Raw genomic sequence first — 16,691 nt, 5'->3', positions numbered from 1 at the left:
TTTTTGTTGTTTTCGGCCGGTCTGCCCTCTCCTTGGGGAGACACACATATGCGTGGTCATTCATTCATTCAGTCATTCACTCTCGCATTCCCCAAACACTTCTGGAGCACCTGTTTTGGTAGACAAAGTGGGGAACGAGGCAAAGTTTCTGCCTTCATAGAGATGCCATGCCATCATCAAGGAAACATATAAACCAATCACACAATGGCCGATGAGGGCTATGAAGGACCCGCGATAATGTGGGTGGCCGAGAGCAGGCAGGGATTAGACAGGGTCATCTGGTCTATACACGGACGGACCGGCCTGCAAACGAGCAGCCCAACCCACCATACAAGGGGCCTGTGGCGCATGGAGCCGCAGCCTGGGGAGGCCTGAGGTAGGCCTGGCTGCCCAGGCTGAGGTTTCTACCAGCTAAGCAGAGTTTCTGAGCCATGTCCTGCCCCGGTCTCCCGGTCTCACTGCAGAAGGCGGCAGTGTTTACTGAAAGCTGTTACCAGGCCGGCCCTGCTCGCTCGCGGGCCGCGCGGCCACTGCCCACAGCAAACCTGGACAGCGAAGGAGCGTTTTCTTCATCTCGCATCAGAGGAATCAGGGTTTTACGAATTCAACCAGCTGCTCACGCTGACTTCACAGCACCTCCCTGTCTCTGCACAATGCTGAGTTCAAAGCCTGCCGCCCACGGTAACAACAGAGCTCAGAGAAGTGGGGGGGGGGGGGGGAGCCCTCTGCCCCGGCTTCCTAAAAGGGGCATGATTTGCGAGGCGCTCGGGGGGCTTCCTGCCCACCCCCCATCCGCTCAGAAATGTCCTCCCTTCCTGACTGCCATGGTGCTGGAAACTTCGCCACTCACGGTGTATTTCTTCGGGATGGGACGCCTCTTCTCAACTTGCCGCTGCAGGGACTCCCCTGAGCTGTTACGTGTGACTCCGTTTTATCGGGAGCCTGCCTCTGGTGATAAGAGCAAGGGAGACACTGAGGAGATGGAAGTGTCTTTCTCTGGAGCGACAGGAAAAGAATAGAAAGTGAGAGAGGGAGAGCTTTTTCTGTATCTCTGTCTCTCTCTCAGAGGAAAATTTCAACATATACAAAAATAGAGAGAAAAGTATAATGAATCTGCAGGTACACCACCCACCTTCCATAAAAATCTGCTCATCACCCATCTGGCTTCAACTATACCTCCCGGCCCTCCTCTACCTTGGATTATTTTGAAGCAAACCCTGGACATGATAATATTTCTTGCATTAATATTTCTGTATGCATCCCTTCAAGATTAGAATTCTTGTTTTTTAAAACCACCATGTCATAAGCACACCTAAACAAATTAGTAAGTCTTGACTCTTATCAAATATTCGGTGTTCAAATTTCCCCTATCGTCTTATAAATTTTTGTTTTACAGTTCATTTGAATCAAGATCTGAAGAGGGTTCATAGCTTCCTATTGTTCTTAAATCTCTTCAATCTGTAGATGAGAAAGGGAGATACCTCGAAGACAGATCCAAGTTTAAGTGAAGAAGCATCTGACTGGAACAGAAATTATGTGTCTTGTCACATATCTAATCTACCAGAAGAAAAGATGAAGTGGGTTTGAACCCAGGTATGTAGCCTAGAAGAGGTAACAGCAACATCAGTCACAGGGATGCAGGGGAAAGTTCGCTATGACCTCCCCCCACCCCGCCCCTCCTGCCCCAGCTTTCCTCCTGTGCCAAGCCTGGCTCCAGAAAAGCTGAGACAAGAACAATAAAATGGCTTTTATGTAATCATCTCTACCTTTACAGAGGCCCACTTGGCTTGCACCTTCTCAGGTAAGAGCCCTGGGAAGAATTACGTCAGTCTTGGTTAATGGCCCAAATTAAGCCATCAAAACCCCTAATCAAGCCTCATTTTGGACATGTTATAATACTATAAATAAAAAATCCAAAGGAAAATAAAAGCCCTTCTATTTGAGGCTGGAAGAACCTTTGGCCCCTAGAGTCATATCCCTGAGTCACAGTTTCTCTACTTAAGCTCAGGACGGGCAGGAACAAATCCCCTCCTTCTCAGGGCCTCCATTTTCTCACCTCACCACCAAAATGCTGCCTGGGAAGAGTGGGGGGATACTCCCTCCAGGGTCCCAAAGACATGGGAAGCCTGAAGCTTTGGGAGGCTTGTCTTCAGTTCTACATGGAATCAGAGGAAGGTCTGGAGAAAAGCCTCACTGCCTTCCTGGATTCTCTGTCTCCCATATACTGTATCTGACCTGCTATTCCCCTAGGATCTCCCCAGGGTCACGTCCAAGTGTAGAAAGATGGAAAGTGCTCTCTGGAATGGGAATATTTTGGGATTTCCTGTCTCAGCTTATCAAAAGACTGCTCAAAACCAGAGTTTAAAAAACGCTTAGGGCGCCTGGGTGGCTCAGTCTGTTGATCATGTCTGCCTTCGGCTCAGGTCCTGATCCCAGGGTCCTGGAATCGAGGCCCACATCGGGCTCCCTGCTCGGCGGGAAGCCTGCTTCTCCCTCTCTCACTCCCCTTGCTTGTGTTCCCTCTCTCGCTGTGTCTCTCTCTGTCAAATAAATAAAAACTCTTAAAAAAAAAAAATCTCGAACATATCAATTAGAAAAAGACAAACAATAGAAAAATATTCCAAGGATATGGAAATGAAGGATAAATGGCTAATAAGTAAAGATACCCAATCTCATTAGCAATTAAAGAAATACATGGGGTGTTTTTTTTTAAGAAAGTTTTTTTTAAAGATTTTTTTTATTTACTTGAGATAGGGAGAGAGAACAAGTGAGAGACCACAAGCAGGTGGAGCGGCAGGCAGAGGGAGAGGGAGAAGCAGGCTCCTCACTGAGCAGGGAGCCTGACCTGGGGCTCGATCCCAGGACCCTGAGATCATGACCTGAGCTGAGGGCAGACGCTTAACCAACTGAGCCACGCAGGTGCCCCAAAGAAATACTTGTTGAAGCAAAAACAGCAGATATGATTTTCAAAAATCAAAAGATTGTTAATATTCAGTGTTGGAAGTAGTGTGGGGACAAGGGCACTCTTGTATGTTTTGGCAAAGGTATAAAATGGTGAGACATTTTAAGAAGACAGCTTAGCAGGCGCCTGGGTGGCTCAGTTGGTTAAGTGTCTGACCCTTGATTTGGGCTCAGGTCACGATCTCAGGGTTGTGAGATCAAGCCCCACGTCCAGCTCCGTGCTGGGCGTGGAGCCTGCTTAAGATTCTCTCTCTCCCTCTCCCTCTGCCTCTCCCCCCATAAATAAAATAAAATTTTAAAATAATAATAAAAAAATAAAATAAAATAAGGTAGTTTAGCAATACCTAGCAATATTTTCAGTGGAAATCCACTTCTAGTGATCCACTCTATGGAAATAGACAAGTATCCAAATATATTAATAAGATGTTCATTGCAACATTGTTCAGAATAGTGAAAAGTTGGAAACAACCAATATGCGAATAGTTAAATATATTATGGAACATCTATAACATGAACACCAAGCAACCATAAGGTATAGTTTTATACATTTTGACATGGAAGGATATCCAAGAAATATGGTTACGGGGGGAAAAGGCAGAAAAATAGTATGATCCCATTTAATTAAAATGATATATAAAATTAATTAGTTAAGCCACAGGGTTTTAATTAATTTGATTCATTTATATATTAAACTAATTAAGCTAAATTATAATTTATAATTACATAGTACATAATAATGTAATTTAATTTAGTGTATAATATAAATATATACTATACATATATATATGTATATATATATATGGTTATGTGTTTGTAGGAAAGGATTTGAAGAGATGAAGCTTCTTTTATCATACCAAACTTAGCAAATGTAACCAACACAGGTTACCTCTGAGGACTTGGATTATAGGGAGCAATTTTTATTTTTTCACATTATGTATTGATTATGTATTTTTTAAATTTTATAGTAAGCTTGAAATACATGCATGATTTAAAAATTGAAATAGGGAAAGAAGATAATAACACTGTTGCCTGTCAGATGAGCAAAAATTTAAAAGGTTAAAATCCAGTCATGGAAAGAATGTAAGGAAAAGGGAGGGCATCATTCAGGATTGGCGAGAGTGCCAACTGGTACCTTATTAACAAATGCAGTCAATACCTACCAAAAGTTAAATTGTGCATAGCCTTTTACCTAGGAATTCCAATTCTAGGATACAGTCCATAGAAATACCTGGACAAGCAGGCAATAAACAGGTCATAATGATAACAACAACAGATAACACTTATTAAATGCTGAGGATAGCCTTGCTACTGTTCTAAGCACTTTAAAGACAAAGAAAGAAATGAACCCCACACCCACATAAAAGCTCACTATGTGCCAGGTACTTAAGCTCTTTACATGCTCTACCTTATTTAATCCTTACAACAACCCTCTAAAGTGAACTCTTTTATTATGCCCTTTTCCAGATAAGGAAATTACAGCATACTAAAGGGAAGTAACTCCCTCCAACTCACACAGCTAGTGGGTAGCAGAGTCCAGGATTTGAATCTAGACAGCCGATTTCAGACTCTGTGCCTGTAACAGCTTCGCTCTAATGTAGTGAATCACAGAACCTTCCCCAAAGCTCCTTGAGATGGGTTGTTTTTATCTTGCATCGTTTGGGGCCGGCGAGCAGGGCGAGCACGCACAGCCGTTTTCATGTTTGGTGGGAGACGGAACCCACCACCAACCACTATAGGAACCACAAAGGCCAGACACTCGCTTTCCCAGATCCCTGTGCAGCTGGGAGCAAGCATGTGACGGTCCCGGCCGGCCAGGCGTGCCACGGCCACAAAGAAGTAGGACGGCGGCCGGCGAGCGCGCCGTGCGTGATGCGGGCTCCGGCGAGTGTGTGCGCGGCTGGCGGCGCCGCAGAAGCTTCCCGGGTCCCGCGTGCTGGTGGAGCCACGGCTGCCCGTGGAACGTGAGGGGCAGAGGCCGTGTTCTGACAGTGGGGTCTCGGACAGAGAAGGGCTCTCTGGCTGCTCCCGGCTGCGGTTCAACACCTCTGCCCCTGGGGCCTTAGGACTCAGTGGAGCCAATAGTGCTCTGCAGGTTGGGGTGATCCGTGAGGCTGGGGCAAGCAAGACCCAGAAGGAGAGTCCCCGGGGGTGGCCAGAAGACATGTTGAGGCTCAGCCCACGTCAGCGGGTAACAGCTCCTCTCTTGATAAATAGCCTTCTGTGGGCTTCTGGGTCCCAAGAGAAACTAAACATGGGACACTGGGTGACTTTGCGGCCCAAGCCCCTTCATGAACCGAGGATTAACCAACCCACTTAGTTGGCCCAGGATCTCGGGAGCTCCACGCTCCTCACCTCCAAGTACAGCTGCGTGAAGCTTGAGAACTTCCTGAAGGCCGAAAGAAACCACAAAATGCCCTGGTGTGCTCTCCAGCTTGCCCTGTCTTGCCAAAAGCATCTCCTTTCTCAGTCTGCTCCCCTGGCTTCGGAAGTCGGCTCCCCTGGCTTCAGGAAAGATATTGAGAACAAAAAACATTCGAGCTTGGATTACGGGTGGCTGGCTCTCCATAATACACCATCACCCGGCGCAAGTGGTCTAATAGGAGGTTAACAGCAAGAATTCGAGAACCAGACTGCCTGTGTCTGAATTCTGGTTCTACAGGTCCTAGCTGCATGAATTTGCACAAGTAACTGGACCTCCGTGTACCTCAGGTTCTGAATCTCTAAAAGAGATGATTTAAAAAAAAATTCTACCCTCATAGGTTGTTTTGAAAATTAAATGACTTAATGCATGTAAAGCTCTTCAAATAGCACTGAGCATGCACTAAGTGTTAGTGTTAGTGTTCCGATTGCAGCAATAAAGCCCTTCTCAAGTTCTGGAGATCTGTTGCACAAACCCACAACTGAACTGTACATTTAAAAATGGTTGAGATGGTAAATTTAATGTTACAGGTTCTTTACCACAATAAAAGAAGATGTTAGGGGCGCCTGGGTGGCTCAGCCGTTAAGCTTCTGCCTTCAGCTCAGGTCATGGCCCCAGGGTCCTGGGATCGAGCCCCTCATCGGGCTCCCTGCTCTGCGGGAAGCCTGCTTCTCCTTCTCCTTCTGCACTTGCTTGTGTTCCCTCTCTCTGTCAAATAAATAAATAAAATCTTTAAAAATAATAATAATAAAAGAAAATGTTATGAAACTTATGAAAACTGAAGTTTTTAAACATGGCATTTTGTTATGAAGATACTTGCTTTCAAAGACAACTAGCAGGGGCGCCTGGGTGGCTCAGTCGTTAAGCGTCTGCCTTCGGCTCAGGTCATGATCCCGGTGTCCTGGGATCGAGCCCCGCATCAAGCTCCCTGCTCAGCGGGAAGCCTGCTTCTCCCTTTCCCACTCCCCCTGCTTGTGTTCCCTCTCTCGCTTTGTCTCTCTCTGTCAAATAAATAAATAAAAAATCTAAAAAAAAAAAGACAACTAGCAATTCTTTTCTTAACTTGCAGAAAATTAAATGCCTCTTTCTTTAAAAAAACATAACAATGCTTTCTGAGAGATAGTCCTGGCAGCGAGTGGAGGAGGAAAACCCTCCAGTAGGTAAAATTTCAAGTGGAATGTGTCATTGGTTCTGTTGAGAGAAGACATAGTCTGAGGATCTTTACTGATTCATGGGCAAGGCCAGTCTTTGGCCGGGTGGACAGATTTGGATAGAACAAAATCAGAGGACTAGGGACAGGGAGTTTAGGAAGGAGGTTTGTGCAGAGACCTCACAGGAGGGTCCCAGAATATAAGAATATTTGTGTCACTATGGCCCCTCATCATCATAAATAAGGTCCCCTCCCTGGAGGCTGCTTCTGGTGATCAGGTGGGTGAGGTCAACCTGCCTTGTGGATGTCATTCCATTTCCTCCCCAGACATGCCACGAATGAAGTGGCTGTGGCGGCAAGAACACAGGCTTCACATGGCCTTCGAAGGATGGACTGGCCCTTACCGTGTCTGACCCAGCGAGGGCTATTGCTGAAGTTCCACTTGACCTACAAAAGCTATCAAACCAGCCGCCACCTGCTGAAGGATGCTTATGTTAGGTCTCTTCAACAAGGAGGGGGCAGAAATTTGTTCTCTCTAGAAGGCAATTTCATATTTGGATTTATTTTCCCTGCTCCCATCCATTTGCCGCCACCACCATCTGTAGACATCCTGGATGGCTCGTACGTTCCCACGGTGGCCCGCACAACGTGGCTTCTGACAAAGCTCTCACTGCACAGTGACAGAGTGCCAGCAATGTCCAGCGTGTGAAGTGCCCTGCACATATTAACTCATCTAATCTTCCCGGCAACCATATTGAGCAACATACTATCATTAGCTCCATTTTACAGATAAGGAAATTGAGTCATAGAGAAATTTCAAAAATTGCCAAGTCAATAGTAGGTAAGTGAGTGGTGAGGCCTGCATTTGAATCGAGATGATTGGTCTAGAGCCCATGGTTTAACCACCACACAGACTCACGAGAGTCATGGATCTTATCATGTCCCTTATCCATCCCTCGGAAGCAGTTGGCCTGACAGGAGACTCATTTATGGCAAAACCTTCTAAGAATGGAGTGCTGCCCACAGAGAGCAGTTTATGTTCTCAACCAGCAGGCATTCTATGGCATCATTTTTCTTTCAGCCAGAGTACACGATGGGCCCAGAAACCGAGAGAAGGGTGGGAGTTATGACCCATTCACAACATTTTTGCTTGCAGACCCATGACTCTGGGTTCCGCTGGGTTAGAGGTTTGGTATCCCAAGGAGATTTGCTTCTGCGAAGAGAAAGTTCCATTGAACTGGACCTTGGCACAGTGACCTCGCTATTTTGGGCTCTTAATGCCATCGAGCGAATAGGCAGAAAGGGGGACAAGATGTTAGCTGGGGTGACTGATCTTGATGATTTAGAGAAAATAAGGTTGCTGTCACACAACAGGGTGACGGAGGGAGATGGGTGCAAGCCAGGGGCACCCCAGGGATACCTTATACCACCATGTCTAATTGTGAAAGTCAGCAGAAGACTAAAGCAGTAGAAGTGAGATAACTGAGAATTCAGACCCTCCAGGAGTGAAGGTCTAAGTCACTCCATAGGGAAAGAGTTCCGACCATCTTGAGTCCTGGTTGTATAACATAGTGATTTAGAGGCTGAGTGCTCACACATGCTGGCTGTGTACCTGTCTCTGCTTTAGTTTCCACACCTGTAAAATAGGGATAATAATGGTTCATACCTCAAACGTTATTTTGAGAATTGAGTAATACTTATAAAGCACTTAGGACAGGGTCTGGCATGTAGTAAACACTCTGTAAGTGTTAGCTATTATTAAGGCAAATGAATGAGAAGTAACAGGGGAAAGTCATAAAGACCAGCAACAGCCTCATGATCAGTTGGGAAAATGAGAACAGTACACACAAAAACTTGTACAGGAATGTTTATACTAGTTTTATTTGTAATGGCCACAAATAGAAAGGAACAATCCAGATGTCTTTCTGCGTTGGCATGATTAAACAAACTCTGGTATATCCACACCATGGTAAGTTTACTCAGCAACAAAAAGAAATCAACTATTGCACAGTGAAGAAAACCATCAACACAATGAAAAGGCAACCTATGGAATAAGAGAAAATATTTGCAAATCATCTGTGTGATAATGGGTGAATATCCAAAATATATAAAGAATGCATACAACTCAATAGCAAAAAACCCCCAAACAATCTGACTAAAAAATGGGCAGAGGACATAAGTGGACATTTTCCCAAAGAAGACACACAGAAAGCCAACAGGCACATGAAAAGCTACTCAACATCACTCATCCTCAGGGAAATGTAGATCAAAACCACAAGCAGATGTCACCTCACACCTGTCAGAATGGCTATTACCAAAAAGATGAACAATAACAACTCTTGGCGAGGATGTGGAGAAAAGGAAGCCCTTGTGCCCTGTGGGTGGGAATGTACGTTGGTGGATCCAGTATGGAAAACAGGATGGAGTTTCCTAAAAAAATTAAAAATAGAACTCCCCTATGATCATCTGGGTATTTATCTGAAGAAAATGAAAACACTAACTTGAAAAGATACACACACCCCTATGTTTATTGCAGCATTATTTACAATAGCCAAGACATGGAAGCAACCTAAGTGTCCCTCAGTGGAGGAATGGGTAAAGAAACTGTAGTGTGTGTACACACACACACACACACACACACACAGGAATATTATTCAGCCATAAAAAGAAGGAAATCTGGCCATTTGTGGCAACATGGAAGGACCTTGAGAGTGTTATGTTTTTTTAAATTTATTTAAGTTCAATTAATTAACATAGAGTGTATCATTACTTTCAGATGTAGAGGTCAGTGATTCATTAGTCTTATATAACACCCAGTGCTCATTACATCACATGCGCTCCTTAATGCCCATCACCCAGTTACCCCATCCCTCCACCCCCTCCCCTCCAGCAACCCTCAGTTTGTTTCCTATAGTTAAGAGTCTCTCATGGTTTTTCTCCCTCTCTGATAACTTCCCATTCAGTTTTCCCTCCCTTCCCCTATGATCCTTTGCGCTGTTTCTTATATTCCACATATGAATGAAACCATATGATAACTGTCTTTCTCTGATTGACTTATTTCACTTACCATAATCCCTTCTAGTTCCATCCATGTCATTGCAAGTGGCAAGATTTCTTTTTTTTTGATGCCTGAGTAATATTCCAGTGTATATATACACCACATCTTTATCCATTCATCTGTTGATGGACATCTTGGCTCTTTCCACAGTTTGGCTATTGTGGACATTGCTGCTATAAACATCAGGGTGCAGGTGCCCCTTCTGATCACTACATTTGTATCTTTGGGGTGAATACCCAGTAGTGCAATTGCTGGGTCATAGGGTAGCTCTATTTTCAACTCTTTGAGGAACCTCCGTATTGTTTTCCAGAGTGGCTATACCAGCTTGCATTCCCACCAACAGTGTAAGAGGGTTCCCCTTTCTCGGCATTCTTGTTAAGGGTGTTATGTTAAGTGAAATAAGTCAGATAGAGAAAGACAAATCTTACCTATATGTGAAATTAAAAAAAACAACTCAGAACAGAGAACAGATTGATAGTTGCCAGAGGAGAGGAGTATGGAGGGTGGGGAAAATCAGTGCAGCAGGTGAAAAGGTATAAATTTCCAGTTATAAAGTAAATAAGTCATAGGGATGTAATGTACACAATAGTGATCACAGATAATAACATAGTATTACGTATTTAAAAGTAGCTAAGACAGTAGATTAGAAGTTCTCATCACAATAAAGAAAAATTTGGTGGTGATGATGTTAACTAGACTTATTGTGGTGGTCATTTGTAATATATGCAAATACCCAATCATTGTGCTGTACACCTGAAACTAAATTAATGTCGTATGTCAATTATATTTCAATTTTTAAAAAATGAACTATTATTTACACATGACAGCCTGGATGATTCTCCAGAGATGCTGAGTGAAAAAAGCCTATCACAAAAATTTATATACTGTATGATTCAGTTCACATAACATTCTTTTTTTTTTTTGACAGAGACACAGCAAGAGAGGGAACACAAGCAGGGGGAGTGGGAGAGGGAGAAGCAGGCTCTTCGCTGATCGGGGAGCTGGATGCAGGGCTCGATCCCAGGACCCTGAGATCATGACCTGAGCTGAAGGCAGATGCTTAACCGACTAGCCACTCAGGTGCCGCCAAAACAGTAGACATTTCATTAAGAGCATGGTTAAATAATTTGGAATATATCTGTGCTGTGGAATATAAAGAAAGCAGACCATCCATCTTGGCACAGGACAGTCAAGATATTTGGGCAAAAAGCAGGCTGCCAATTGCCAAACTGTATGTATAATATGATTCTATTTTCAAAAGAACAAAAAACAAAACTCTTTGTTTGCCTGTGGATAAAAACAGTCTGGAAAGACATGACAAAATGTAAAGGAAGTTTACTTCTTGGGAAAAGAGTGAAATTAGATAGTATTTACTTTGTATATTTATTTGTGTATACTTTGTATGTAGCATTTTATTATTGTTGTTGTTATTTACAGTAAACAGGTACTGTTTATATACTTTGTAAAACTCATTTTTGGGCCCAAGTGGGCTTAAAGAGGAACTATTTCATAAAGTTTAGAGAGTACTATCTCGAGGTCAGGGACCCTAAAAAAGAGGGTGACATAGAAGAGAACAGTCATTGAAAAAAAGCCTGGCAATTAGAACACAAACGGTCTTAGAATGAAAATAGTAAGACATCAAAAAAGACTAATGTGGCTTCAGAAACAAGTTCTCTGATTTAGGATTTTTCAAGGGCTTGTTCCAAACATGAAGGGAGGAGGGCTGAAGTTCTCCCCCTTGCCCTCCAACATCTTTGCTTCCTCTCAGATCATTTTTACTTTTTATTTTTTTTTAGAGGGGTTGGGAGGGGCAGAGGGAGAGAGAGAATCCCAAGCAGGCTCCATGCCCAGGGCCCAATGTGGGGCTCGATTTCACAACTGTGAGATCAGGACCTGAGCTGAAAGCAAGAGTCGAAGACTTAACTGACTGAGTGGCCCAGGCACCCCAGATCACTTTTATTTTATTTTTATTTATTTATTTATTTAGTTTTCCTCTCAGATCACTTTTTTTTAAAAATTTTTTTATTGTTATGTTAATCCCCATACATTACATCATTAGTTTTAGATATTCAGATCACTTTTAAAACAGCTTTATTGAGATATAATTCACATACCATAAAATTCACCCATTTAAAGGGTTGAGTTCAGTGGTTTTCAGTATATTCAGTTATGCAACCATCAACACAGTCTAATTTTAGAATATCTTCATAATCTCAAAAAAACAAGAAACAACCCTAGTATTCATTAGTGGCCACTTTCCATTCCCCACCCCCAGCCCTAGGCAACCACTAATCTATAGATTTGCCTTTCCTGGGCATTTTATATAAATGGAATCATACAATATGTGGCTTTTTGTATCTGGTTTGCTTCATTTAGCGTGATATTTTCAAAGTCTACCCATGTTGTAGCATGTGTCGTACTTCATTCCATTTCATGGCCAAATAATAATCCATTTTATGGATATACCACATTTTGTTTATCCATTCGTCAGTTGATTGACATATGGGTTGTTTCCATCTTTTGGGGTACTATGAATATGTGTGTACCAGTTTTCCTGTGACGTATGTTCTCTTTTCTCTTGGGTATATGCCTAGGAGAGGTGAGAGAACTTTTTCTGTTGGATTAAAGGGAAGGATTTCTTTCTCCTTTATGCTGGAGGATTTCCTCAAATATCTAGTGATCCCTGGTGATCCTGTTTCTATCTAAATCTGAATTTTCACCACCCCCACCGCAGCCCAGCCTTTCAAGGTACCCAATGCCTCCAAATCCTAAGATTTTTCAAGATGACAGGGTGTGAAGACATCTTTACTTTACCATCCTAAAACCAAAAGTCTCATGAATACATTAAAAATTAAGTACACAAGTAATTACTGTCTCCATTCTTTTTTATTATTTATTTTTTAAAAGATTTTATTTGTTTATTTGAGAGAGAGAGAAAGAGAGAGGACAAGTCTGGGGAGGGAGGGGCAGAGGGAGAGGGAGAAGCAGACACCCTGCTGAACAGGGAGCCCAACGCAGGGCTCTGACGCAGGGCTCGATCCCAGGACCCCAGGATCTGATCTGAGCTGAAGACAGACGCTTAACGGACTGAGCCACCCAGGCGCCCCTATATCCATTCTTAAAAAAAAAAATTGTAAAACTAAAATCCCATTATAACTTCTCCCAAAACCATTTCCCTCTCAGGGACCAAGTTACTCCCCTCACCCCAGCAAAAAGCATATTTCCTCTTTTAATTCCATTTCAATTGGCAGATTTTCTTGATTTTTTTTTATTGTTAGGAAATTTTTCAGAGGTTCCTTGAATTTTTCTTAAGTAAGATTACATAAAACTCACTTTCAATCACCATCATGAGTCCATTAGCCTTATATTTATATATGTATTATTTTGTGCATTTAAATTATTAGGAATGGTATCATATCATTTGTATCATTCCGAAGTTTGCCCTTTTCACTCAACAATGTGTTACATGTTAGTTTTTTTCTTTTTAGCTTCCTAAATAAATGTAATATATTGCATTTTATTTATTCATTCCCCTTTTGACGGGCATTTAAGACTGTTTTTAATTTTTTGCACTTGCAAGTAATATTCAAATGAACATTCTTAAACCTGTTTTCTTGAACGTGGGTGTCTCTTGCTCATAGATTCACTGGGTCATTTAGCATGTATATTTTTCATTTTTATTAGATGCTGTCAAATCATTTTCAAAGTGCCTGTTTCAGTGCATACTCCCATCAGCAGTCTTAAAAGTTTCTTTTCTGGGGCACCTGGGTGGCTCAGTCGTTAAGCATCTGCCTTCGGCTCAGGTCATGATCCCAGGGTCCTGGGATCGAGCCCCACATCGGGCTCCCTGCTCGGTGGAAAGCCTGCTTCTCCCTCTCCCACTCCCCCTGCTTGTGTTCCCTCTCTCACTGTGTCTCTCTCTGTCAAATAAATAAATAAAATCTTAAAAAAAATAAATAATAAAAGTTTCTTTTCCCAAATCTTCTCCAATACTTGATATTGCCAAATAACTACTTTTTGATATTATTGATGAAAAAATGTACCTCAATGTTTTAACTTGCATTTTGTGTTCATTAGTGAAGCAAGGATCTTTTCAATTTTATTGATCATGTGGATTTCTTTCCTGTACATTGTTGTTTATATTATTTGCTCATTTTCTTGGGATTGGTTGTTTTTCTTATAGATATGTAAAAGTGTTCTGAATTTTAGTCCATTAGAGATGATGTATTTGTTTCTCTGTCAGTTATAATTTTACTTTTTTTTTTTTTAGAGAGGGAGAGGGGGAGGAGGGACAGAGGGGGAAAGAGAATCTAGAGCAGAATCCACGACTCCATCTCACAATCCTGAGATCATGACCTGTGCCAAAATCAAGAGTCAGATGCTTAACTGGCTGAGCCACCCAGGTACCCCATAATTTTACTTTGTAATGGTATCTTGGACGATAACATTTTTAAAAATTTTGATGTTATCAAATTGATCAATCATTTCCTTTGTGGGTTGAATCATGTTTTAGGAATGTATTTAATATTGTAAAAATATTAATTCTCCCAAATTTTATATATATTTTATATATTATATTAAATATATATTTAATGTAATTTTAATTAGAATCCCAATACAGTTTCATGGGGTTTTAAAAAAAGATTTTATTTATTTATTTATTTTAGAGAGAGAGAGAAAGAGCACAAATGGGGAGAGGGAGAGTATCTCAAGCTCAACACGGGGCTCAAACCCACGACCCTGAAATCACCTGAGCAGAAACCAAGAGTCAGATGCTTAACCGACTGAGCCACTCGGGTGACCCCGATTTGGTGGTTTTTTTTTTAATTGGATAAAATGATCCTAAAGGAAGAATAAATACCCAGGAAGACAGACAACAGATTAATATCCACATTATATGAAAAGCTCTTATAAATTGTTAAGGAAAAGTCATGCAATCTAATCTAATAGAAGAATGGACAGACTATAATATAAAGAGACAATGCAGAGAGGAGAAAATTCTCTGCCAAAAAATATGAAAAGATGCTTACATTCACAGATAGTCCAGGAAATACAACTTAAAGATGAGATGCCACCCTCCACCTTGTCAGACAGACAAAATATGGGAAAGAGTTATTACAGCTGTTGCTAGCAGGGATATGGGGAAAGGATACTTTCACCTTTAACTTTTTTTTTAAGATTTTTATTTATTTATTTGACAGAGAGAGAGAGAGAGACAGCCAGAGAGGGAACACAAGCAGAGGGAGTGGGGGAGGGAAAACAGGCTTCCCGCTGAGCAGGGAGCCCGATGTGGGGCTCGATCCCAGGACCCTGGGATCATGACCTGAGCTGAAGGCAGACGCTTAATGACTGAGACACCCAGGCGCCCCTAACCTTTAACTTTTAATAGAAGGTAATGAACTAATTTATATACCGGAAAAAAATTTTTTTATCTTTATTCTACACCTCTCATTACACAATTTTGTCTAGATTTATGGTTTACTTTAATTTTAATCCAGACTCAATGTATGAGTTCACATGATAATTCTATTCCTCATTATTTTTATGCTCATCTGAACAGCAGTCTATATTTTAATTATGTTTTAATATCATGTCCATTTAGTCTTTTGGATTTTGTATATGGGCAATCATATTGCCTAGCCACAATTTTTTTCTTCCTCTTTCTCAACTCCTATGTCTCATTTCTTTTTCTTCCCTCCCTTCCTCTTACTCCTCCCTCCCTTCCTTCCTTCCATCCGTCTTATTTATGAGGCAAGGATTGCCAGTCCATCAGATGCAGTAATAATGGTCTTCTTCATCTTGTTCTTTACTTTAATGAGATTATGGGACAACATCTAAAGTTTTACCACTAACTAATATCTGTTGTAGGATTTTTGGTGGATATCCTTAGTCAGGTTAAAGAAACTCCCCTCTCTGCCTTCTTCATTAAAGGTTTTTTATAGGGGCACCTGGGTGGCTGAGTCAATAAGCGTCTGCCTTCGGCTCAGGTCATGATCCCAGGGTCCTGGGATCGAGCCCTGCATCGGGCTCCCTGCTCTGAGGGAAGCCTATTTTCCCTCTCCCACTCCCCCTGCTGTGTTCCCTCTCTCGCTGTGTCTCTTTCTGTCAAATAAATAAAATCTTTAAAAAAATAATAAAAAAATAAGATTTTTATATTCTTTTCATGGATGGCTATTAAATATTATAAAATTCTCTTCCTGCTTCCCCTGAAATAAGTATATATTCTCTCTTCTTTAATCTGGTGAGTTACATTGATAAATTTCTTAATGGTGAATTAACCTTGAAGTCTTGAGATAAACCCTACTTAGTCATGTTGTATTATTTAATACACTGTTGGATTCAATCTGCTAATATTTTATTGTTTTTGCAAATATGTTTAAAAAGCCTAAACTCTTCTTATACTCTCCTTGCCTCATGTCCCAGTGACTTTGGCCTAGAGATATAAAATTTGACTCTAATCTGCTCTATTAACTCAATGTATTGACAATGACTCTCAAGTATAATTTTGGCAGGAAGCATGTGAGAATTACCCTTCTCATCTTCAATCTGTTTTTGTTTGATTTAGGAGGGGTTAGGTAAAAATCTAAATACCCATAATCAGACAGGGTTCGTTGGCCTGAGAGGGGTGTGAGGGTTGAGCATGAGACTTCCTCTACCCCTTCTAGAACCTGGGAGCACACAGTTCAGTAAATGCTTAAAGGCTAGATGTAAGTGTAATGAGAAAACAGCCATTTTGAGTTGCTGCTTTGGCATTTCACAATATGACAACCCCGTTCATGCCCAGAGTCTGGGCATTTAGATAAGGACCCGAGTTTAGGATTCCACCCCAAGTTCCTCCTGTGCTTTTCCTGGGGCACCTTTTATTTACTTACTTACTTATTTATTTATACATATTATATATATATATTTTAAAGAAAGGGAGGGGGGAGGGGCAGAGGAAGAGGGAGGGAGAAAATCTTAAGCAGTCTCCATGCCCAGGGCAGAGCCCAATGCAGGGCTGAGGGGCTTGATCTCATGACCCCAAGATTATGACCTGAGCCAGAATCAAGAGTCAGATGCTTAACCGACTGAGCCACCCAGATGCCCCCAGGGCACCTTTTAAA

Source organism: Halichoerus grypus, chromosome 5 (genome assembly GCF_964656455.1).
Source record: "Halichoerus grypus chromosome 5, mHalGry1.hap1.1, whole genome shotgun sequence".
Classification (NCBI taxonomy): domain Eukaryota; kingdom Metazoa; phylum Chordata; class Mammalia; order Carnivora; family Phocidae; genus Halichoerus; species Halichoerus grypus.
Note: the sequence above shows the minus strand (reverse complement) of the source record.